This window comes from Mustela nivalis, assembly GCF_964662115.1.
Source record: "Mustela nivalis genome assembly, chromosome: X".
NCBI classification, from domain to species: domain Eukaryota; kingdom Metazoa; phylum Chordata; class Mammalia; order Carnivora; family Mustelidae; genus Mustela; species Mustela nivalis.
The window spans coordinates 17,617,115-17,641,090 of NC_139040.1; the positions used below are offsets into that span (position 1 = coordinate 17,617,115).

The 23,976-nt window shown below is 43.4% G+C and overlaps 1 protein-coding gene across 7 annotated transcripts in view; it reads left to right on the forward strand.

Annotated features, from left to right (window-relative positions):
• Positions 1 to 23,976, forward strand: part of HS6ST2 (heparan sulfate 6-O-sulfotransferase 2) — a 278,343-nt gene that overhangs the window by 1,960 nt on the left and 252,407 nt on the right. The gene's annotated exons all lie outside the window — the stretch shown is intronic.

The following is a 23,976-nucleotide window of genomic DNA, read 5'->3' on the forward strand; positions in this document are numbered from 1 at the left end:
CGCGGCTGGTCGCTGGCGGCGCCCCAGTGCGCACCTCGGGGGGGGTTGGGGGGCCCTGCGGGTGCGCCGGCACTGGGCGGGCGCCAGACTCCTTGGCGCACACGCTCACGGCGCCGTGGCAGCCGCAGGAAGCCTGTCCGCTGCGGCCCGGGACGGCTAGTCTGTCAGCTGGTTGGCCTGCTTGGTGGCTGGGAGAGCGTGCGGTGGGTGGGTGGGGGGGAGTGGCTGGGAGGCCCCGATCGAGCGCCCCCCGCCACGGCCGCCGCCGGGACAGGGTACCGCACGCGGACTCCGCACTGGAGCGCCGGAAAGAACCGGTCTCTGTGTGTGAAGTCCCTGAGTCCTTCCTGTCTTCTCTCTTTTTTTCTCTGCACCCCGGTTCCAAAGCCTCCTTTCTGCCCTTTCTTCCTTTTCCCGCTCCCGCATTCTCCTGCTTTTCTCTCTCTCTCTTGCTCCAGTTACCTGTCGGTCCCTGGCGGCTCGCTCTTGCCTTCTCCCTCTCTTCTCCCTTTGCTTCTCGCTCTCTTTTACCCTTCCGGATTTTTCTCTCTTTGCTTGACTTTTGCCACTCTCCTCCTTCTTGTCCTCTGCCTCTGCTCTCCCTGGGCGAGTGGGTGTCCGTCTGCGGCTGTTTGGGGACACCCAGAGAGAGCTGATGGGATCCAGCTTAACGCTCCCCACTACCGGCTGCACTCTTTGCGAGTGCGCGGGGCGGGGGGGGGGGCACCGTGCGTACAGAAGGGCGGGCTGGGACGGTGCCCTGACCCTGTGTGTGGTTCGCTCTTGAGAAACCTCCAGATGTACAAACCCTGAGACCCAGCGTGGGGGCCCGGCAGCCCCCGCGCCGAGGACCCGGGGCTGATGCGGAAAATGGTGATTTATGAAGAGGCTGTAGTCAGTTGCTTTTGAAGGTAGAGCATTTTCCTTCATGCAGCCTCAATGCCCGGTTGCTGGAGGTCATGGAGTGCCATAAAAGGGGGAAGGGGAGAAGGGCCTGATGGGCTGGAGTTGCTCTGGCCGGGGCTCCCAATATGCCACTGTCCCTGAAACAAATCAGGGCTGGGGCAGGGAGTCCAGGGAATGGACTGGATGAGTCTGATTGCCCTGGAGCCTCTGGAAGTGTCTTTAGGCAGGCAAGGACAGGGCTGTGCTCTCTGCCTCTCTATCAGGCGACCACAGGCGCCCTCCAGGCCGCTGTTGACAGCAGCTGCCTACCTGGACAGGCTTCTAACTCTTACCCCTCATTGCTAGCAGCTCCTCCCTGTGCCTTGGACAAGGAAGTGCCTTGCAAGGGGGACAGGGATTCCTGGAATACAAAAGGCTTTGCAGTTTCTTCCTTCTAGAGGGAGGCAAATGGAGCCCTTTGACTCTCTTGGTCACCCATGCTCCCATTCCTTTCCCTCAGTTTACGGTGGCCTTTCTTGAATGCTGGGATTCTGGCAGAATCTGTTGAATATTCACTGCCTTTACAGCCCTAAGGGATTTTTTTTTCTCCTCATCCTAAAAGAACCTTGGCTCCAGGAAGGGTCGCCTCAGTCCATTGTGAGAATTGTGTAAGTCATTGTCACCATAAGATACTGGTGTTTAAAAAGATCCCAAACAAGTTGGCAGCATTGAAAATAATCTCCATTTGCCGTTGGGGCTTGTAGGTGTTGAGTTCCACAGGACATGTGTACCTTTGAAAATCCTTCTGGACATGTAGGTCTGAGTGTGACGCAGTCTCTAGACACACCTTATAAATGGGGTCCCGATTATGTATTTGGTGGCCCCTATCCTCTGGCAGATTCCCTCATAAATTTTCCATAAGATAACCAGGACCCTCAAGGGGACAGTTCACCCTCTTGGATGGTCCCAACTCGAAGCAACATGATCTGACATGAAATGAGATTTTACTTGGTCGAAAAAGGGTGATACTACAGTGCCATCTAGTCTAATCAAGGAAGAAGCACTTTTTAGAGTCGGAGTTACCGGATCTTACACCATTTACACAAATGAAATAAAATTTGCTAGAGAAACACATTGTCACCCTAAAGGCATTATTTTATTTCATTAAGTTCCACCCAACCTCCAGAAACCTTCCTCTTGAAGAATAGTGGTAGCTTGAGGGTTCCAGAATTTTCCAGGGCGTTGATACTTTTCCGCCTTCAGGACAAGTTCAGTGAGTCCTGATAATCTAGAAGAGGGAAGGTATGCGTGAAGTGTGTGTGAGTTAGAATGTGCATGTGTGTGAGTGTGTGTGGTGAAAAATGAGACACGGGGGCAGCAGGGCCGCATGGGGGTGAGGAGCCCACCCCGGGAGATGAAAGTTAGCCATGCGGGGTTCCCTTGTGGAGCGGCCTTCCGGGCCAGCTGGTGGTCTCTGTGCTCCACTGAACCGAGGGGAACAGAGGGCTCTGCCTGTTTGGCCTGAGAGTCCTGACACCTGGGCCTCGGCGCCAGGCTGTCCATGAACCAGCTGTGTGACCTTGGACCAGAGCCTGTCCAGGCCTTGAATACATGGAGCATGCGTTCCAGTGTCTGATGAGCTTTCACATCCCTTTATCTCTGGTATTTCGCCATAAACTTGCAATATCTTTGGGGAGAGGGCGGAGTGGGCAAAAGTATCCCCACTTATCAGATGAGAGTGAAGGCCAAAGGGGCCGCCAGCCTTTCTCAAGGTCGTCGAGCTCTGGAGGGGCCCTGCAGGAATCTTGCTCCAGTTCTTTCTGGTCCGTTCACTGCGCCTCAGTGCAGGGGGTCCTGGCCCCAAGCATAGAGAGGCCGTTCATGTTAGTAACGCTCACAGAGGGAACCCTGGGTAAACGTGGGTTGATGGATAGTGGTACCATCCACACCGTCCCCTGTTTCAGTAACGCTATCCATGTGGGTTTGGACGCGGGATCAGACCGGGGTTGCCACACCCCTGGGGAGAAGGGATTTCCAGCTCCCTGAGGCCCTCTGCTCCCCGGGGCGGCGGTGGGGGGGGCGGGGGCATGGGGTCTCGTGGCTGGGGTGGCAGAAGGGCCTCTGGCTGCCATGTTGGAAATCCCCATGAAGCCCCACAGGATGGGAGCAGGCTTGGGGGCCTGGTGTATAAGCCACAGTAGGAGAGCCCCGCGGCAACAAGGGCCACATTCTGACTCACAGCCATCTAGGCCATTGTGGCTGCAAGCCAAGACCCTGAATCCTGCTCCCAGTGCTCCTTTGGCCATGCTTGCCTGCCTCTGCTGATGGCCGCCAGCTCGGGCAATACGTAACTGCTGAATAGAAATGACTGTGAGTGCGTTGCCTGGTGAGGACAAAGACAGAGAATGCTGGGCTGGCAAAAGGTTCAAGTTGTTTATTGAGAGTATTTCTTAAAAAAAAGAAAAAGAAAAAGAAACTAGAAATTGCATTTCATGCATCTGTCTGCCAATATGTTGTTTGGGGTCAGAGAAGGGTCCTGCTCATTCTAGAACTTCTAAGACCATTTTTTGAAAATGTATCAAAACATTCTTGCTTACCAGCTGTTAAAACTCCCGAATTCTGCAGGCTTTTCTCAGGCCAAATTCACTCTGTTTGTAGCCAACTCTGGAGCACCACTCGGTCTGTGGGAGGAATTCTGAATTGGGCACAGAGAACGTGCATGGGCCTCATTTTTCTTTGCCAGGTACCGTGCCGGCTGGCACACACAGGTGGCACGGGCCGGGTTCCGTGGCTCTACAGGTCAGAGGCTCTGGGCACGATATTCCTGTTGCATCCTAGACTTTCCATGTCTCTGAATATTCCAGCAGCCATACGGAAGAGTAATTAATTGTCATCTGAAATCCAGTAGGCTATCACTGACAGGAAAGGACTAAAAGGCTGTTCAATGGGGAAAAGCTTCTTTCTCTTTCCCTTCCTTTTTAAAAGGGGGCTATTTTGAATGCGCTCCACCTTCGCAGGAAAGCCCACGGTGCCTCTGCCCACTCACAGCTCAGGTGCCCCGCTTCCCTTCCTTCCCAGCTGGGCTTCGGCGATGAGGCGGGCTGACAGGCCCGGCTGTGGGCCACCAGGCTCTCACAGGGGTGGCTTCTCAGCCCAGCCTGCGTTTCTTCAGCTGCCTTTGAGAGAAGCTGCTCTACTCTCCCACCTGTTTCTCAGGAGACGGGGAGACACTCGCTGTCACATCTGTGGAACTTGAGCAGGATTCGTTAGCATGGCCACGTGGATGGCAGACATGTTGGAATCCTGACAGAATGCTCAGTTCTCAGGTGGCCGCCTGGGTGGCTCAGTGGGTTAAGTGTCTGCCTTTGGTTCAGGTCATGATCTCAGAGTCCTTCTCCCTCTGTCCCCTCACCCCCGTGCTCTCTCCCTGTGCCCCTATGCTCTCTCACTCTCTCAAATAAATAAATAAAATTAATTTTTAAAAAAAAACCTCTCGGTTCTCTGAGTTGTGTAAAAGGCTCCTCAGAATTAGCACTTCTCAATAGTAATTTTAGAGCCGTGGTGTTATGCGGCTAGAAGAATGTCAGCTTGTCTTTTATAGATATTTGTCGTCAAGTTCGGTGGTATGAAGTGACATTGAAGATTAGTCACCTTTTCCGTCGTTATTCATTAAACAAAATTTTGTGAGACTGCCCATTATCTTCCAGGGAAGGTGCGTCATTCTTTCTCTCCAAGAGCTTAGCACAGAACAAAGTAATTTGGTATTTTAGACATTTAACAAAGGAGATGTCTTTTGTTTGGAAAGGATCTGAATATCAAGGATGTTGTTAGAATGTCACACCTTTGCAGGAATATAGTGAAACAGAGAGAAAAGTCCATCTGTTTATGTGGAAGTTCATGTCTAATCGGCAAACTCTGAAGAATCGTGAGCTCTGCACAGTGCTAGCAGTTAGGGGGGATTAGAGCCTATACAAAGCCGGAAAAGGCAGGGTCACCATCTTCATCCTCAAGTCCGTGAAGTTTAGAGGGCAAAGTGCAGAACTGTGGGTCAGAGTGGGGATGAGGCTTGTGATTTGGGCCAGGTCCATCCTCCTCTGTAGAAGAGGAGATTTAACCAGGAAGCCATCTCAGGCCTATTCCTTCCTAAGGAATGAGGAACAGGACAGAAAAAGGAGAGATGTATTCAGGAAGACATCTGGGAATAGGTGGTTTGTATTTAGAAGAGAAGAGGCATTGTGGGCAGGCATGGCGTTCTCCTGGCATCATGCAGTTCAGTGGCCTCACCTAGACAGGACTGGCCAGAACTGAGAAGGTCATGGTTGGGAGGTAGGTGGGGTGAGGCCTCATGGTCAAGGTCCTGGGATGGCAATGAGGTTGAACCCCGGTGGGTCGGAGAAGCACTTGGATGAAAGGCATGTAAGAAATACAAAAGGAATTGAGGGCTGGAGTCCAGCTGAACGCGCCTCCCTGACTTCTAGGCTGGAGTGGAGGTGGTACCAGTGATCAGATCAGAGTGGTCCCGAAGGGGATCTAGTTTGGGCGGGGTGGGCACTATGCTAAAGAGTTGTGACTGGTCTGTGTTGCCTGGATGTGTCGTGGCCAGGGATCCTGGGAAGGGAAATCCATCTGGGGCTGACTAGGATTTAGTTGTGTAAGTGGGAGTCTGTTGAACTCAGTTACTCTGCTTTCACAATCGGCATTATTATTTAAATGATAGCCAAGGAGAAGGATGTTTGAAGAGAGGAAAAGATAGACAGTTATGACTGCATAAAAACGAGAACTGTTCATCTGTCAAAAAGTAGCCAAAATGAAACGGCATATTGTCAAATTGATGACAATAGGCACAACAAATGAAACAGACAAAAAAGTGACATCTTTTCTGTATAAGGGACTCCTACAAATTGATTAGAAAAGCAAAGGATAGGAAAAGACAAGTTATAACAGGGGACCCACAACTAGTTTACAGACGTGGAATAACTGTGTAGTCCCACTGGGAGTGAAGTTATGCAACTTTAAGTCATTAAGTGTGGGAAAACCTTTTGCCTCTCTAATTAGCCCTGATTTAAAAACAAACAAACAAAATAAAAAAAAAAACCACCTCAACATATATCACCACCACTATCAATTCCATAATTCTCATACATTGTTAGTGGCCTTGTAAATTTGAACAATTCTTCTGGAAATAAATTAGGTAACATAAATGGAGATCATTAAAAATATTTCTTTCTTTGACCCATAATTTCTTTTCCAGGATGTTACTGAAAATCATAGTCATATACATGTTTTTCATTCACTCACTTATTCATTTTTTTCACTTTTTAATTCAACAAATATTTACTGAGTGTCCGCTATCACTGGGCTATGTGCTGGGGGCCCTGTTGTGTGTTCCTGCCCTCACGGAGTGCAGAAGATAGAAATGAAGCCAACAATTAGCGACTTAAAATTGTGAGAAATGCCATTGCAGGGGGCGGGGAGTACAGGGTGATATAAAGGTACACTGGGAGGCTGGCTGGAGTTCTTTGTAAGTGCATGAAATTGGAAAAATCTGGACATCCACATGGAGAAGAATCTCAGTACATCCACTTGAAGGATTATTAGAAAATCATTTAAATATATTTTCAGAGGGTATGGAAAATTGTTAGCGATTTAAAGCTAAGGGGAAAAGAGACAGTTATAGACCCAGTATAACTATAGCTATGTTAGAGAGAGGGCTTGGGGAGAGGCAGACACACACACACACACACACACACACAATCTTCCCAGCCTTCCAAATCTAAGCGTAAAGTACAAGGAATGAGGGGCGCCTGGGTGGCTCAGTGGGTTAAAACCTTTGCCTTCGGCTCAGGTCCTGATCCCAGGGTCCTGGGATCGAGCCCTGCATCGGGCTCTCTGCTCAGCGGGGAGCCTGCTTCCCCTTCTCTCTCTGCCTGCCTGTCTGCCTACTTGTGACCTCTCTCTGTCAAATAAATAAATGAAATCTTATTAAAAAAATACAAGGAATGAAAGAAAAATACCAGGATATTAGTAAATCAATTCGTGATTTATTCTTATTCTTTTTAAAAAGATTTTATTCGTTTGTTTGACAGAGAGAGCACATGAGCGAGCACACAAGCAGGGAGAGCAGCAGGCAGGCAGAGGGAGAGGGAGAAGCAGGCTCCCCGATGAGCAAGGAGCCTGTTGAGGGACTCGATCTCAGGACCCTAGGATTATGACCTGAGCCGAAGGCAGACATTTAACCAACTGAGCCACCCAGACGCCCCGACTGAGTCTTATTCGGCTTCTCTGAAGGTTTTGCATTTCGTTTATGAGTATGCACTACTTTTATAATCAAAGTGAACATTAACAGTTTTTAAAATGATGTTTTATCATGGCTGTGATAAATTATACTCATGTCAACTTTTTGGTTCCTGAAGACCATGGCTGACTATCTCATTAGCTTCTTGATATCTGGGGAGTTCTTTTTCTTTTTAAGTTTAATTTATTTATTTGAGAGACAGAGAGAGCACTGGGAGAGGAGAGAGGGAAAGAGGCAGAGAGGGAAGGGTAGGACAAGCAGACTCTCTGCTGAGCAGGGAGCCAGCTGTGGGGCTCCATCCCAGGACCCAGAGATCATGACCTGAGCCCAAGGCAGACGCATAACTGGCAGAGCTACCCATGCGCCCCGGTATCTGGGGGAGTTCTTAAATAAACTCTCAGACTGAAGGGAGGAGATGACACGTCAGGAATCGGCTGTTGGTTTTTTTGATGAGTGACTGTTCTCCTATGCCAAAGAAACCATGGAATGCTTATACTCGTACATTATGGAGATGTTTGAGTCTATTGCTATTGTTTCTTCTCTGTTTAAAAGTTCAGTGGAACAGGAAATTAATAATGGCAGGCAGTTGGAAATAATAAGACTTGCTCGGCTCGGCCAGAACCCCCCCAAGACAGCCTGGACTTTGAGCGGACACCAGAGCTAATGGTCTGGCTAGAAGAGTCAAGACTTACGGCCATTTCTAAACAGCCACAACTGAGAGCTTAGGTCAGTTGGTGCTCGTGTTGCCCTCATTCTGGAAAGAAAGGGAGTGCACTCAGCTGGCACAGCCTCCTCCCAGAGCAGTTTTCCTTCATGACAGCATCGCTCCCCATTAACTACGAATTACATGATGCTTATAAATTAATTCATAGAGTTATGAATTAAATTTATAAATTATGCATTAAGTTGCTTAGAACACTTCATTCCTCAACTGCTCTGGGTATCTGAGGGGCTACTAGATACAGTGAGGTGAATAATCTGATTCTTGAAACTCTGTTGGAACTTCTATTCTTGGTACTCGTTATTTTGACTGTGTAAGGAACGTGCTTCACCGTGGAAAAGCTAATATCGGCATTCCATGACAAATAAGATCTCTAGTCAATGAGTTTAGGGGAAAGAAAAAAGTATGGGTGGGAATGTTCTCTTTTCCCTTAGAGCATAATGATGAATCCAACTAATGGTTTATAGCTTCTAATACAATACCATTGTAAGCTTACAGAAATATTTGTCTAACTTTAGTGAAATATTTATTGGCAAAAGAGCTGTTCTAGTTTTACTTGGTATTGGACTTCACAGATTATTCTGTTGGTCTTATTGCATCCCATTTGTTATTTCTGCCATTTTGCCTCTAAGAACAGTGTTGAAGACTTTGACATATTTCAGAGCATTACACTAAATAAATCTGTCTTGCACATTCCACTGTGCTTTTTCTGGAATATTATAAATATTCAAATATAGGCACACTTGCAAATTCAAAATAAAATTCAATACATGCAAATTCTGCATAAACTCCATATTTATAACTTAGCAATAGTTATGAACTTGTTATCCTATGATATAAATGTATCAAATAGCAGCTCATGGGAATTACCAATAAATATATTTTTCTGATTAAACTGTGGATTCTTTTTTAGTCACAATTTCAGCTTCAATTCTGGGATATATTATAAGAGAATAATTTGCACTTCATTTGCTCTGAATTGTCAAGAAACATGTTCTTCCCCAATGTAAATGTCTGCAAAAAGGACTTCTTATTCAGTTTGATTGCTTTTTATATTTTACTAGCAGAGATACCCTAGTGAGCCTTAGAGAATTGGTCTGTTTCTTGTGAAGAGTTTAGTTCTGATGAATCACTTCCATGCACTTTTCTGAAGGAATACAGAGCAATTGAAATGTGTAATGCATTGATTTACATCAAATGGATTAGACCTGTGTGCACCATTCCTTGCATTAATTGACTTTCTCCCATAACTGTACTAATAAAGACAAGTCTTCAGTATAGTACCAGCTCCAGTTCACTGATGGAAATCATTGAGCTTGTGCTAACTTCTCACAGGAGAATGACTGCAAGCAAAGAGTATTTAGAAATTGACTAGGGTGAACAGGTTACAGCCAGGAAACTCAGAGATACTTTAAAAAAGTCCTTTGATCCTGGCAGCCAGCTTCTCTGTTGTTACAATAAATAGAACCTGACTAAACTCACCAGTTGAACGACACAGATTATCACACTGGAGGAGAATACAAAATTGACCTCTGTGCTGTGTATAAGAGACAAAGGTAAAACATAAGAATACAGGTAGGACTGGAATGGATATACTATGCAAATACTAACCAGAAAGAAGCTGAAGTAGTTAAACAGATATCAGACAAATAGACTGAAGCAAAACTTTTACTGGGGTCAACAGGATCACTGAATAATGGCAAAAAGTTCCACTTTTCAGATAGTTCTAAACTCATATGCACCTAATACCATTGTTTTAAAATATATAAAGCAAAAACTGATGGGGCTATAAGGAGACATTGTAAAATCTGCTAACCTCTTTCAGAAATTGACAGATGAAACAAACACAAAAATGGGTAAGCATACAGAAGATTTGGTTAACAAGCTCAGTGCAGTGGACCTGCACCCAATTAGAAGAATGTACTTTCTTCTCAAGCACATATGGAACGCTTGTAAAAATAGACCATATACTAAGCTGTAAAGTTAGTCTGGAAAAACTTCAGTGAGTAAATATCTTACAGACCATATTATCTGCCCAGGCAGTGCTTAGTCACTGTATGTTGTAACCAGTCAGGCAGAAACAAGGGATCAGACTCTATCTGAGTGCATGAGAAGCAACATTAGTAGTCTGATATATGTGGAAGTATTGCCAGTCCTTCACCAACCACATCAGGTTTCCTAATTCACATGCAAGAGTGTAGAACTCCAATACTTTGGCCAAGAGAAGTGCTGGAAAGTGATGGTTTGACTCAGGTAACTTGGCCTGACTTACCCTGAAGACCTGTTAAGGTTTTGGGGTACTTATTAAGCCAGGCCCTATGCCAGGGGCAGAGCATGGATTTTTCTCATTTAATCCTCAAAACAATCCTGTAAGGTAGATGTTTTAAAAACCCATTTAAAGATGAAAATAACAGAATTGGACCCAAAACTACCCAGCTAGCCAATATTGGAGCTGGCAGCTAAAATCAGGTGGGCCATGTGGCCTATCTGATACATTTTAATGTTCACTAAATTTGCAGACAAATCTCCAAAAGTCTGTACTTGGTTTTTGGCTGTGTCTACTATATGAGCTAAGTAAAATGGAGACCTGTTAACTGATTTTTTTTAAGCATCTTTAAAAAGCTCAGTAAAAATTACTCTGTAAGGGTGAATTCTGCAGCTCTCTTTTGCCCCTTCTTAAATAAGGATTCAGATATCCAACAATTTAAAAAAAGGTAGATGTCCAAGATATTGCAAATGCAAATGAAAAATCGACACAGATTTACACAGAAGAATGTTGTTTAAGAGGAAATTTAAAAAGAAAGGAGTTACATTAGTGGAAAAAAATTTTTTTTTCAGATAAGGAAAATGAGGACCTTAACTGTATTTTAATTTATGCCCCATGTGGACTTAAAATACAGTGTGCGCACTCTATAAGATTTGTAAGAGGCCAAAGCATCTTTGTCCTTCTGGAATGTTGGCAGTTGGTTCATTAGCAATGTCAGTTGCACTGCTCTGACCGCAGCCTGTTTCTATAAACAAGCATTTTTTGTTTTTGTTTTTGTTTGTTTGTTTGTTTTACCTGCATTTGGTCTGTATAGACACAGCCTTTGGAGGGTAGTGTGAATGAGTTTGGCTAGATCAGTTCATACAGTCCTGAAACAGGAGGAGCTAGTCAAATAAAGACACTTTCTCCAAAACCAAGTGATGAATCCTGAAGCCTGTTCTCATCCCTGGGGCTCATCTTGAAGAGAGGAGTCACCCTTCTCTCTCTTTCGGAAAAGGTGGCTTTGGAAAAGAAAACATGTAAGTTAGTGTAGGCCTTCCAGCCTGGCATACATATGTGGGTGGCCAAGAAATTGGGTTGGAGGCATTGGAAACATGGGAAAAAGGCACCCACAATAACCAGAGATCAGTGTGACCTTGGAATGGTGGCCATCTCTGCAGATACCTCACTGTTAAGATTTTGCTAAGTAGAAGATTAACTGGCATGACAATACCTAAGGTTAGAAAATGGAGCCTACTTCGTAGATACGCTAGAGGCAGGACTAATTATTATTTTCATGATTGGTTTTGCTGAGGGTGGTACAGAATCTTGTAGGAGCAGAATAGGTCAACTCCAACTCATGTTGAAATGAAACACACTGGGGTGAACAGTACAGTAGTAGGCTATTTAGGAAAAGTCACTTCAACACAAATTTTAATGGACACATAGAAACAATGTTACACATAAACACACCGTAAGATTAACAAAAGACAATTACTTGAAGATGTTGACTATGGATCTGAAGCAAGGTATTTTTAAAAATATTTTGTTACTGAACAAAATGGCCTGTGCATATTTCTCCTTTTAGGTAAGGATCCATGCTTAGCATCTACCCCTCTTAGTTTGTTCTTTGTGACTTGGAAGCAAAGCAAAGGATAAAAAAGATACCATTTTAGTGTTAGTATAGCTTTTTACAATCTTCTGGCAGCTTTTGTATTTATCACCATATGGGTGTACATTAAATCTGCATATCTCCCTCTCATTTATATGTTTATGAAGTTATAAAGACATACACATGTGCACACAAAGTAATTAAGCAAGTGATATGTGTTTGACAATGTTTGGTGACTTAATGCCAATTAGAGGGGGGTTAAAAAAAAACCTTGCTTTTCTAATCCAATTGCTTCCATGCTTTTTGGTTTATGCACTTAAGGACAGAATCCATTTAAAGTGCAGAAATTTGCATACATGCAGGTTTGAGTGAGATTTCTATTTATTCCAGATGGCCTTGAAAAATTATTACCGAGGGCCTTAGAGACCTGGATGTCACGAGATCCATTAGGATGAGATTGAAATCACACTTGGGTTTGCAGCAGTTTCTCCTCTATGAGAGGGGGTATACTTTTGACATGGGGTGGCTGGGGGTGCGGGGGCTAAAGGTATGTATGTGACTTAGCTAGACTGTTCAGTGAAGCCAAATGAGCTCAGCTCAGCTCAAGGAGGGAGTCCTGTGTCACAGGACTGTAGGAAAGTGGTTCGTGATTTTCCAGAGTTCAGCTAAAAGCTAAGTGAAAGGCTGCATATGGGATTTGCATGCATGAAAGCGAGCAGTAACTTCGACAGTCTCTCCCCTTTTAAAAAATATGGTTGGATTAGAATGAGCATGACTGTGATGCTCCCCGTTGAATGCCATTTTTTGTTTTGCTTTTCAAGCATGGTGATGTAACCACTATTCATTGTAGGCAGTTCATAGGTCCCAGCATCTAGGGACAGGGTGTGGGGTCTCAGGTTGTGAACTTTGGCCGGGAATATCTTCTCTAGAGAATGTCACAGAGGTCAGGTTTCCATGACAGCAGCAGGCAGGCCAGGGACCACGAAAATCCAGCTCTTCTGGTTTGCTGGGGTCTGACTCTGGGATGCAGCTCTTTCTGGTTAACAGAGAGGAGCTCTTATATGTAGTGAGCTTGCTAAGAAGGCGAGATCTGAGTGCCACAAAGCCCGAGGTATGCACAGCTCTATTATTTGGCTGTTGGTCTCTGAATCTCTTAGCACAAGAAACCTAGAAGGAAGAAGATGAATGTTCTCCCACAATTTCAAGCAGGTAGAAATGTTCACGAAATGGTAGAAGTTCCAACTGAAACATTGGAAGCTCCAGTTGGGTCTGAGGAAGAGACATACTATTGGGGGGATAAAGATAAATTATTGCCATAATTAAATGGCAGGTTGCCTCTTAATGATTTAGACCTCCCCTTCCCAGATATAGCTTTGGGAACAATCAGTTGCACCCACATCGGCTTCAGGGCCCTAGAAGGACGCAGTGGTGCCGTGCACATTGCCAGCTTTAATAGTAACCCCGTAGGTCTAGGGGCCACTGGTGGCTGTCAACTTGGAATTCTGGGACACCATGGTTCTGCTGGATTAGGGATGAGAGCTGGTTTGGGGTGCCTCTAATCATTCAGCATAATTCACTCAAGATTCATCCAAGCTGTTGCCTGTGTCAACAGTTCGTTCTTTTTTTATTGCTGAAGAATCTTCCATGGCAAGTACGAAGACCAGTTTGTTTAACTCCCACCTGTTGAAGGACATCTGGGCTGATTCTAATTTTTGGCTATCACAAATAAAGCTGCTATAAACGTTCGTGTATAGGCTTTTGTGGAATGATCCGTATTCATTTCTCTAGGATAAAAGCTCAAGAATGCAGTTCCAGGGTCCTTTGATAATTATGTGTTTAGTTTTATGAGAAACTGCCAAACTGTTTTTATGGAAGGACTATATATGGTTTCACATTCCCAGCAGCCTTGCATGGTTGATCCCATTTTTCCCTATCCTTGCCAGCGTTTGGTGTTGTCACTATTTTTTATTTTAGCCATTCTGATAGGTGTGTAGTAATATCTCATTGTGGTTTTAATTTACCTTTCCCTGGTGGCTGATGATGTTCAACATCCTTTCACAGGCTGACAAGCTATCTGGGCATCCTCTTTGATGGAATGCCTGTTCACGCTATTTGCATGTTTTCTGATGGGATTTTTTTTTCTTTAACTATTGAGTTTTGAGTGTTATTTATATATTCTGTATATTGGTCTTTTGTCAGATGCATTGTTTGAAGATATTTTCTCTATGTCCATTGTCTGCCTTTCGTCTTCTTCACGTGGCATGAGATAGAGCAAAATTTTCTTCTTTTTTTTTTTAAGAGACAGAGTGCGCATGTCAGTAGGGAGGGGAGGAACAAAGGGAGGGAGAGAGAGAGAGAGAGAGAATCTTAAGCAGGCTCCACACCCAGTGTGGACCCCAGTGGGGGAGGGAGCTTGATCTCATGACCGTGAGATCACGACCTGAGCTAAAATCAAGAGTTGGCTGAGTAACAGGCTGAGCCACCCAGAAGCCCAGGCACAGCAAAATTTCTAATTTTGATGAGGTCCAATCTGTCAATTTTTCCTTTTATGGATCATGATTTGGTGTCAAATTTGCCTAGCCCTAGATCTTGAAGATTTTCTCCTGTGTTTTTTCTAAAGATTTTATAGTTTTAATTTTTTACCTTTAAGTCTATGATAACATTTTAAAGCTATTTTCTTACTTAGATACAGTTCAGGCATCGAAATATTCACACTTGTAAAGCACACAGTCCAGTGGTTTTTAATATATTCAGAAAGTTGTGAGATCGTTGCCGCCGGTAAATTCCACCCATTAGCAGTCACTGTCCATTCTTCCCTCCCCAGCCGTCTTATGGGTGTGATATGGCACCTTATTGTGGTTTTGATTTGCATATTCCTCAAAGGTTATGATGTTATGCATGTTTTCATGTGTGTATTGCCCATTTGAATGTCTTTTTTGGAGAAATGTCTATTCAGATACTTTGCCATTATTAATTTTGTTTTTTTTTCTCTCTATAGTATTGAGTTAGGTGTTCTTTATAGAGTCTAGATTCAAGTTTCCTATCATATATATGTATTGCAAGTATTTTCCTCTCACTCAGGGAGTCATCTCTTCATGTTCATTGAAGCATGAAAGTTTTAAATTTTTTTTTTTAAAGATTTTATTTATTCATTTGACAGACAGAGATCACAAGTATGCAGAGAGGCAGGCAGAGAGTGAGGAGGAAGCAGGCTCCCTGCCCAGCAGAGAGCCCGATGCGGGGCTCGATCCCAGGACCCCGGGATCATGACCCGAGCCGAAAGCAGAGGCCTTAACCCACTGAGCCACCCAGGTGCCCCATGAAAGCTTTAAATTTTCATGAAACCCAATTTAACTGTTCTTTGTTTTGTTTCTTATGAAGGCTTTGCCTGACCTGAGACCTCGAAGATTTACCCCAATATTTGTCTAGGAGTTTTATAGTTTTATCTCTTAAAGTCCATGAACTATTTTGAATTATTTTTTAATCCATATTTTAAGATGGGGACCCAACTTCATTCTTCTCCAGGTGGATATCAGTTGTCCCAACATCATTAGTTGAAAAGACTTTTTTCTTTATTGAATTGCCTTGGTACTTTTGTTGAAAATCAATTGACCATCAGTTTATGGATTTATTTTTTATATTCTTAATTACATTTTATTCACCTATATAGTCATTTAAAAAAAGATTTTATTTTTAACTAATCTCTACATCCAACATGGGATTTGAACTTTACAACCCCGAGATCAAGAGTCACACCCTCCACCGACTGAACCAGCCAGACACTCTTCATTATGGTTTTAAAAGATGGTTTTAATGTCCTTTCTTTCATTCTTGATTTTAGTAATTGACTCTTTTATTCTTGGTCAATCTAGGTTATGATTTGTCAATTTTGTTGATCTTTTCAAAGAACCAACTTTTGGCTTCATTGATTTTCTCCATTCTTTTTAACTCTCAATTCCCACTGCAATCTATAATATTTCTTTTCTTCTGCTTGCTTTTGGTTTAGTATACTTTTTCTTTTCCAGTGTCTTGTGGTGGAAAATTAAGTTATTGATTGAGACCTTTCAGTCTCTCTCTCTTTTTTTACATTTACAGCTATAAAATATTCTCTAAGAGTGGCTTTGGTTGCATCCTGTAAGTTTGGTATGTTTTGTCTTGTTTTAATCTATCTATCTGAAAGGTTTCCTAATTTCTCTTGTGCTTTCTTCTTTGGACAATTGTTTCTTTAAGAGTGCATTGTTTGAGGGGTGCCTGGGTGGCTCAGTGGGTTAAAGCCTCTGCCTTTGGCTCAGGTCGTGAACTCAGGGTCCTGGGGTCAAGCCCCACATCAGGCTCTCTGCTCAGCAGGGAGCCTGCTTCCTCCTCTCTCTCTGCCTGCCTCTCTGCGTACTTATGATCTGTCTGTCAAATAAATAAATAAAATCTTTTAAAAAAAGAGTGCATTGGGGCACCTGGGTGGCTCAGTGGGTTAAGCCTCTCCCTTCGGCTCAGGTCATGATCCCAGGGTCCTGGGATCGAGCCCTACATCGGGCTCTCTGCTCAGCGGGGAGCCTGCTTCCTCCTCTCTCTCTCTCTCTCTGCCTGCCTCTCTGCCTACGTGTGGTCTCTGTCTGTCGGATAAATAAATAAAATCTTTAAAAAGAAAAGAAAAGAAAAAAAAGAGTGCATTGTTTGATTCCCACATATTTATGGATTTCCTAGATATCCTCTTTAAATTATTTATAATTTCATTCCACTGTGGTCAGAGAACATACGCTATGCAGTTCAGTCTTTTAAAATATACCAAGAAGAGTTTTATGGCCTACCATATGGTCTGTACTAGAGATTGCTCTGTGGACATTTGAGAAGACTATGTTCTGTTGGTGGTGGACTGTTCTATTGATGACTGCTAAGTCTTGGTTTATTGTACTGCTCAAGACTTCTGTGTCCTTGTTGCTGTTTTTCTACTTGTTCTAGTCATTATTGAAATTGGGGCATTGGGGTGCCTGGGTGACTCAGTTGGTTGGGCAACTGCCTTCGGCTCGGGTCATGATCCTGGAGTCCTGGGATTGAGTCCCACATCGGGCTCCCTGCTTGGCAGGGAGTCTGCTTCTCCCACTGACCTCTCTTCTCTCATGCTCTCTCTCAAGTAAATAAATAAAATAAAGAAATTGGGGCATTGAAGTCTCCAGCTATTATTATTGAATTTTCTATTTCTCTTTCTAATTCTGTTTTTGCTTCATGTTTTTTTGGGTTCTGTTATTAACTGCATGTATATTTATGATTGTTATGTTCTCCTGATGTGTTGCTCCTTTTATCATTATAAAAATTTCTTCTTTATCTCTAGTAACATTTATTAAAGTTGGTTTTCTGTAATATTAATATAGTCATTCCATATTTCTTATTGTTCCTGTTTCTATAATATATGTCTTTTTCTCCTTTTTTGTTCAGATTATTTCTTTGAATGCAATGCATGTTTCCTGTGGACAACATATTTTTGGATCTTGTTTTTTTAAATCCATCTGATGATCTATGCTTTTTTTTTTTTTTTAAGCAATCTCTATACCCTATGTGGGGCTCAAACTCATGACCCCAAGATCAAGAGTTGGATTCCCTACCAGCTGTGCCAGCCAGGCCCCCATGTCTGTGCCTTTTGATTGGATTGTTCTGTTCATTAATATTATTGATAGCTCATTCCAAGTCTCTCATTCTATTTTTATTTATTTTTTAAAAATATTTTATTTACTTATTTGAGCTAGAGAGAGAGTAAGGGCCAGGAGACCGAGGGAGAGGGAGGAGCAGGCTCTCCACTGAACAGGGAGCTTGATGTGGGGCTTGATCCCCAGAACCCTGAGATTATGACCTGACCCAAAGGCAGACACTTAACTGACTGAACCACTCAGGTGCCCCTGTCATTTTATTTTTAATTTTGCGTATCTCATATCTTTTTTTTTTTTTTTTTTGCTATTTCTCTTTTCCTCCTTTACTGCTTTCTGATGTATTAGGTTACTGTTTTCTAATATAACATTTTAATTCCTTTAATGATTTTGCACTGTAATTTGTTGTAATTTTTTTTAGCATATGCTCTAGGGCTTAATCTGTACATTATAACTTTTCAGAATCTACTTGATATTTGTAATACATTATAGTTAGAAATGTTTCTAGACATATTTCCCTCAATCTATTCCTTCTTCTCTCTTTTTGTGCTATTATTGTTATAAAATTTACGTCTGTATTTTACAAAGCTGGCAGTACATTATTGTTCTTAACCATAAATAATTTTGAAGTGCACTTGGGAAGAATTCTACTGTTGTTGGGTGGAGTTCATTAAGTCCTGCTGTTGGGTCAATGTTGATTAGGTCTTTGTGGTTGAAGGTATCATGGAGATTTTGTATATCCTTGTTGATTTTCTGTATAATGGTTCTTTCAGTTGTTGAGAGAGGTGTTAGAATCCCTAACCATAATTATAGATTTGTCTGTTTTCTCCTTTCACTTCCATCAGTTTTGGCTTTCTATATTTTGCAGCTCTGTTGTTTGTTACAGACAGATTTGGGATTGCTACGTGTTCTGGGTCAACTGACTCTTTTATCATTATGTAATGTCCTCCCTTCAGTTTGGGTTATTTTCTTTGTCCCAAGGTCTATTTTCTCCAAAGTGAACATAGCCACTTACGCTTTCTCCCGACTGATGTGTGCATGAGTACATGATATGTCTTTCTGTCTACCTGTCAGTGCCTTCTAACAGTTATTTTAGTGTATTTTATGGATACATTAAAATAGCATATCTATTATCTATTATTATCTACTATTATTATCTATCAATGTTATCTAAAATAACATATGTTATTACTTGGAGGAATAGAGAGAAATGTGTACCCGCCCAGAACTATAAGTAGGCACAGTTCACCTGTTTCTGTTTGCTCCAATGGCCTGGTGGGCTATTGAAGGCATCGAGGCTGTGGGTTGCACATACCTAATTTGAGTGCGGTAATCCCCTATTACTAAGTCAACTTCTCTGTACATCGAGTGTTGTAGTGACTCCGTTTTCTTTATTTCCAGGGGTCAGACTCTTGAAGTCCAAGTATTTTTAATTCAATAGGCCCCCACCTTTATCTTATTTTGGTTGTGTCCATCTCTCCTTTTCCTTTCTCTATGGAGGTGTTTGGTTTCGGGAGAGTTGGGTCGTTGTGGGATCTGGACATTTCTGCCTGCTGTCACAAGTTCAGCAGGAACAGAAATGAAAAACTGTCTTGCACTAAGATGTAGGACTGGTAACACTGCCCCTTTTGACTAGGATGGACTCCTTCTCATTAACTAGTGCATTCTGTATGTAGCGAATGCCTCCTGTGTGCCAGGCGCTGGGTCAGGTGTTGGGACAACAGAGCCGATGGTGTCTGCTTAGACAAGTGAAGGGTGACCAGTAGACAAATAGGGTGAGGGGCACTGTGATTAAGCTGAGCACAAGTGGCCATGAGGATGAAGAGGAGGTGACATCCAGGCTGCTGTGTCCCCAAGGCTCCACAGCCAGGCAGGGCACAGGGGAAAACCCAACAACGCAGCACAGTGAAAAGCGCAGCTCCAAGAACATGTAGGGCTTGCACTTAGGGGCCGGGATGAAAATGGTGACCTCGGAATTAGAGAAGCCAGGGCTCATGGAAGCCTTGTAGGGCATGGAGCATATTTGGGACTTTATCCTGAATGCCATCAGAGAGCACGGGGAGTCAAATGGAGGAGTAATGTGATCTGATTTGTGTCTTAACTCGTCGCCTGGACTCCTGTGTGGACAGAGGACAGGAGAGGGCTGAGAAAATGGCAGGGAACCCAGTTAGAAGCTGTGGAAGTCTAGGGCAGATGGGGTGATGGCTGCGCTAGGGGCACGTGGAAAGGTGAATGGTTTCAGGAATATCCGGGAGGGAGAACAAAGAAAGAATGTGTGACTGAAAGGTGTGGCTGGTGGGGAGTGAGAGAGTGTTGTTAATATCAGAATGTGTCGCTTGACTTAAAAGTAACTCTTTTAACCCATTTTCCCCTAATAGCAAAGAATATTGTTAAGTTATTGGTGTCCATATGACTGTGTTCGAAATCTCAGTCTAACCAAGGATTGATTCTGCCCAGATTGCCCCCCAGTCTTATAGGAGCACATCTGAGGGTATCTCTTGATTCATCCACTCTTTCAAACATGTTTATGTAAAACATAAAATGTATCAACTTCGACAATTTTATAGCTGTTGTTGCTCTTTGCTTTAGCTTGACATGTTTTAATGGTCCCCAAACGTGGGTATTATTTGAATTTTGCATTCATCATGTCCCATAAATATCTTGGTTTCCAGCTTGAGCTGGGTATATTGGGAAGAGATGAGGTTGAGCTAATGTGCCATATCTGAAGGATTTTAGGTATTTCAGCTTGCCCCTGATGATGTGGGACAGCTGAAGAACAAGGCTTTACCCAGTGATGAATTTTAACGGGGGAAGAGTTACTGTAAGAAGTCTCGTTGTCTTTGCAAGGTACTCAAACTAGTGTTGGATGCTGGAGGGGAAAATTACTATTTTTTTTTTTTTTTTGCAGAAATGCAGGCACTGCAAAAGTTCTAGGGAGCACTACAGATATTTCCTGATGCCTAGAGAATTGTTTCCCTATTGCACATCCGAGTAATCTAATTATGAATTCTTTTGCATAGTGGGAGGACCTTCAGTGGATGGCAACTAGACCTGGGAGCAAACGTTCCCAGGTTCCGTTCCCAGTTCAGCACATTGACTCTGGACAAAACCCCTAAAGTGTTTTCTGCTTCAGTCTCCTTAATGGCGAAGTGGAAGTGAACACCATCACTGAACTCATGAAGATGCAGGACTGGGGGACCCCTGGTTGGCTCAGTCAGTAGAGCATGTGACTCTTGATCTCGGGGTTGTGAGTTTGAGCCCCACACTGGGTGCAGAGATTACTGAAAAATAAAATCTTAAAAAAGAGAGAGAGAGATACGGGACTAATAGATAATGCCTTAAAACCACTTTGAGGGATGCCTGGGTGGCTCAGTTGGTTGGACGACTGCCTTTGACTCAGGTCATGATCCTGGAGTCTGGGGATTGAGTCCTGCACCGGGCTCCCAGCTCCATGGGGAGTCTGCTTCTCCCTCTGACCTTCTCCTCGCTCATGCTCTCTCTCAAAGAAATAAATAAAATCTTTTAAAAAACCCACTTTGAGTTCTATTGAGAAATACCTTGTTCTCAAGTAGTCTGTAGTTTTTAAGTATCAATATATTGTCAAGAAATGAATCCGTGGGGGAGCAAAATATGTAGACCAAATACCAGGAGTTATTGACATCAGTAAACAGATGGAAAAGATGGTGTTAAAACGAAGAGGAAAGTATTATTCTGCCAATAAAAGGGAGACATTGAAATGTTCATCTGATTTAGATAAGGTCCATGGCCTAGTGCCTTGAATGGCTTTTTCTCACTTCTTGGTAATGAGTTGAATTTGGAGGGGTGTGATAAATGAAGGCAATCAGAATTTATGAGAACAGGTGAAAGGAGAAAATCCTTTTTAGCTGAGCCAAAGTGATACTCTCCAAATCCACTTAGTGAGTTTCTGAAAGAGTGTTTAATTGTTAAAATGCTGCTGCTGCTGCTTAAGTCTACAGCTTTCTGACTTTACTCTTTTCAGAGATTTGACCTGTAAGGCAGCTGATGGAGATGATTGCTCTTCAGCCTCTGAGCCAAATTATTCATTCCATAAAATATTCTCCTGCCTCCTACCTCCAAGCATGTGATTTGAAGGAAAGAAGCCCTAGGGCCCTATGTAATTGACATGTCTGGCGGAAGGATGATGTGGGCTTCTCACTGGCTTAGTAACTTGAAGGGAGGTCCTTCCCATTCAACCTGAGCCCGCTCAGGTGGGGTCCTGGCTAGCTCTTGAGCCCAGGAGGAATGTAGGTAGCTGAACCATCTTTTGAATAGTATACCAAACTTGTAGCCTGGGAATACCTCAAACATGGTATTTATCATGATACAATACAATTGCCATTTAAAAATTTTGTTCCACCTGATGTGAATTCTTTAAGGCCAAGAACTTTGTTTCATGTCTGTCTTCCCAGAGCCATTGTCCATAGCAGTCAGTCCATGTTTGCTGAATAAGCAAAATAATGTTCAAGCATCATGACTCCAATCTTCCAAATGCTAAACACAGTTTTGTCTTTAACCGGGTGGTACCATTGCCAGCTTTCCAAGGAACCTGAATGTTCTCCAAAGCATTCTCAAACTTGACTGTGCACAAATCACCTAGGGGTCTTGTTAAAATGCATATTCTAATTCAGTAGGTTTTGGGTGGGCCTAAGATTCTGCGTTTTTAATAAGCTCCCAGGTGATGCTGATGCTATTGGCCTGAATACTACACCTCAGGTAACAAGGATTTAGACCCTGGTCTCTGCCTCATCTCCAAAATTTAGTCCATCACCAAGCCTTGTTGACTCTATCCCTTCTGTTCCAACTCTGAACACTCATCTCTCTTCCTGCTGCCACCACTTTAGTGAAACCTTCCTCGTTTTTTTTTTTTATTTGTTTTTTTTTGTTTGTTTGTTTTGTGGGGACTATGGCAATAGCTTTCATCTAATTTCCCCAACTCAGTCCCCTCCACTCCATTCTCTATGCACACCATAACCAGGATGATGTTTCTCAAATACATTTCTGATGGTGCTCATCCTTGTAGCCTTCTATGTAGGATACAGTAACAATCCCATGTGTTGCTAGATTTGTCTTTATATTAAGTAGGAACAGAGGCAAGGGCAAAACAATGTGAGGCTTGAGGAGCCAAGGGCTTAGAGTGGTGGTTGACCAGTCTTAGGGGCCAAGTCATACAGATAGGGCTGCCTACAGATACTGTTCTTTACTTGCATCCATCTAACCATCCATCCATCCAACCAACCAACCATCCATCAATCCATCCGTCCATGCATTTGTTCATCTGGTCAGTTAGCTACCTGGTCAGGAACACGACATGCTAAGACTGTTGGCTCCTGGACCAGACAGTCAGATAAGCTTCTTCATGTCATTTATGGTAAAACCCCCATAACTTGATATCCATTGTTTCAGATTCTCTGGCAATGAGACACTTCAATGTTTTCTGGTCAAAATATTTATTGTTCTGTGCCCAGTCAGTCCAAAATAACCTGCTCAAGTTTTTTTTTTTTTTCATTTGAGTTACTGAGGATTTTATTGTGCATCAGATAGCAATTTGTTACAAATCCCATACCTAAAAGATTTTTAGGTATTTCTTGCCATTTTCTTTTTCTCTCCAATTTCTCTTGGCTTGCTTTCAGCCAGGGATTGGTAGATGGTAAGTATGTGCACGTTCTCAGTGACGTGTAAGCCTTGCTGATACTAAAGACTTCCTGGGGTGAGGTGGGCAGGGGGGGCGGCATATGTCCTGTCACAGCACCTAGGGTGACTGTGGCTACTGCACAGTGTCACACTTCCAGGATTAGGCATTCAGTTTTGGATTGACAAAGAAGCCCACTTGTGCTTGCTGAGACCTACTATATCTGGGATGGCCAGTCGTTAGGAGGTGGAGAGAGAAGGGAGATGGGGAAGACATTTTATGTTTTGGGAGGATGGAAGGAGGGGTAGGGGTGGGGATCTATCTCAGGAATTCTTAGCTCCATGCCACTTTTCAGTCTTCATCCAGAGCTGTGGCCCCGCGCCTCCCCCAACCTTTGGAGCTTGGCTGTATTCAGGGGAGAACGTGGAGCCATGTTGACACTTGGTAGAACATGTTTTCTTCCCCCTTTAACTGAGCATCTCATCACTGGGGTTGTTCTTTGTTCCTCTTTCCAGGGTTTTCTGTATGCTGACTAATGCTCATAACTGGCTTTCTCTAGGGAGAAGTGCTGAGAAGATCAATCCGAGGAGATCTTAGAGGGTCAATCAGGTTTTCAAATGTGTTCAGGCAGCTTCTGTTTTGTTCAGTGAGACGAAATGCTTCTGAGGACAGAAATTTGCACGTGAAGTGCCTCCGGGAAGGCAGCGGGGCCATCACACCATCAGGGACAACAGCCTGAACGTCCGGTTCTGCTTAGATTTCAAATGACTGTTGAAAACTCAAGAGCGAGGGGGAAGTGAAGTGCCTTTGACTTGAAGGAATTTGTTAATGGAAGATCAAAGTTGTAAAAACTATGCCTTCCTGTGCATTATGGGAGGGCAGGGGAGAGGATGATGGGAGGGGGAAACCTCACAAAATCCCACTTTTCAGTC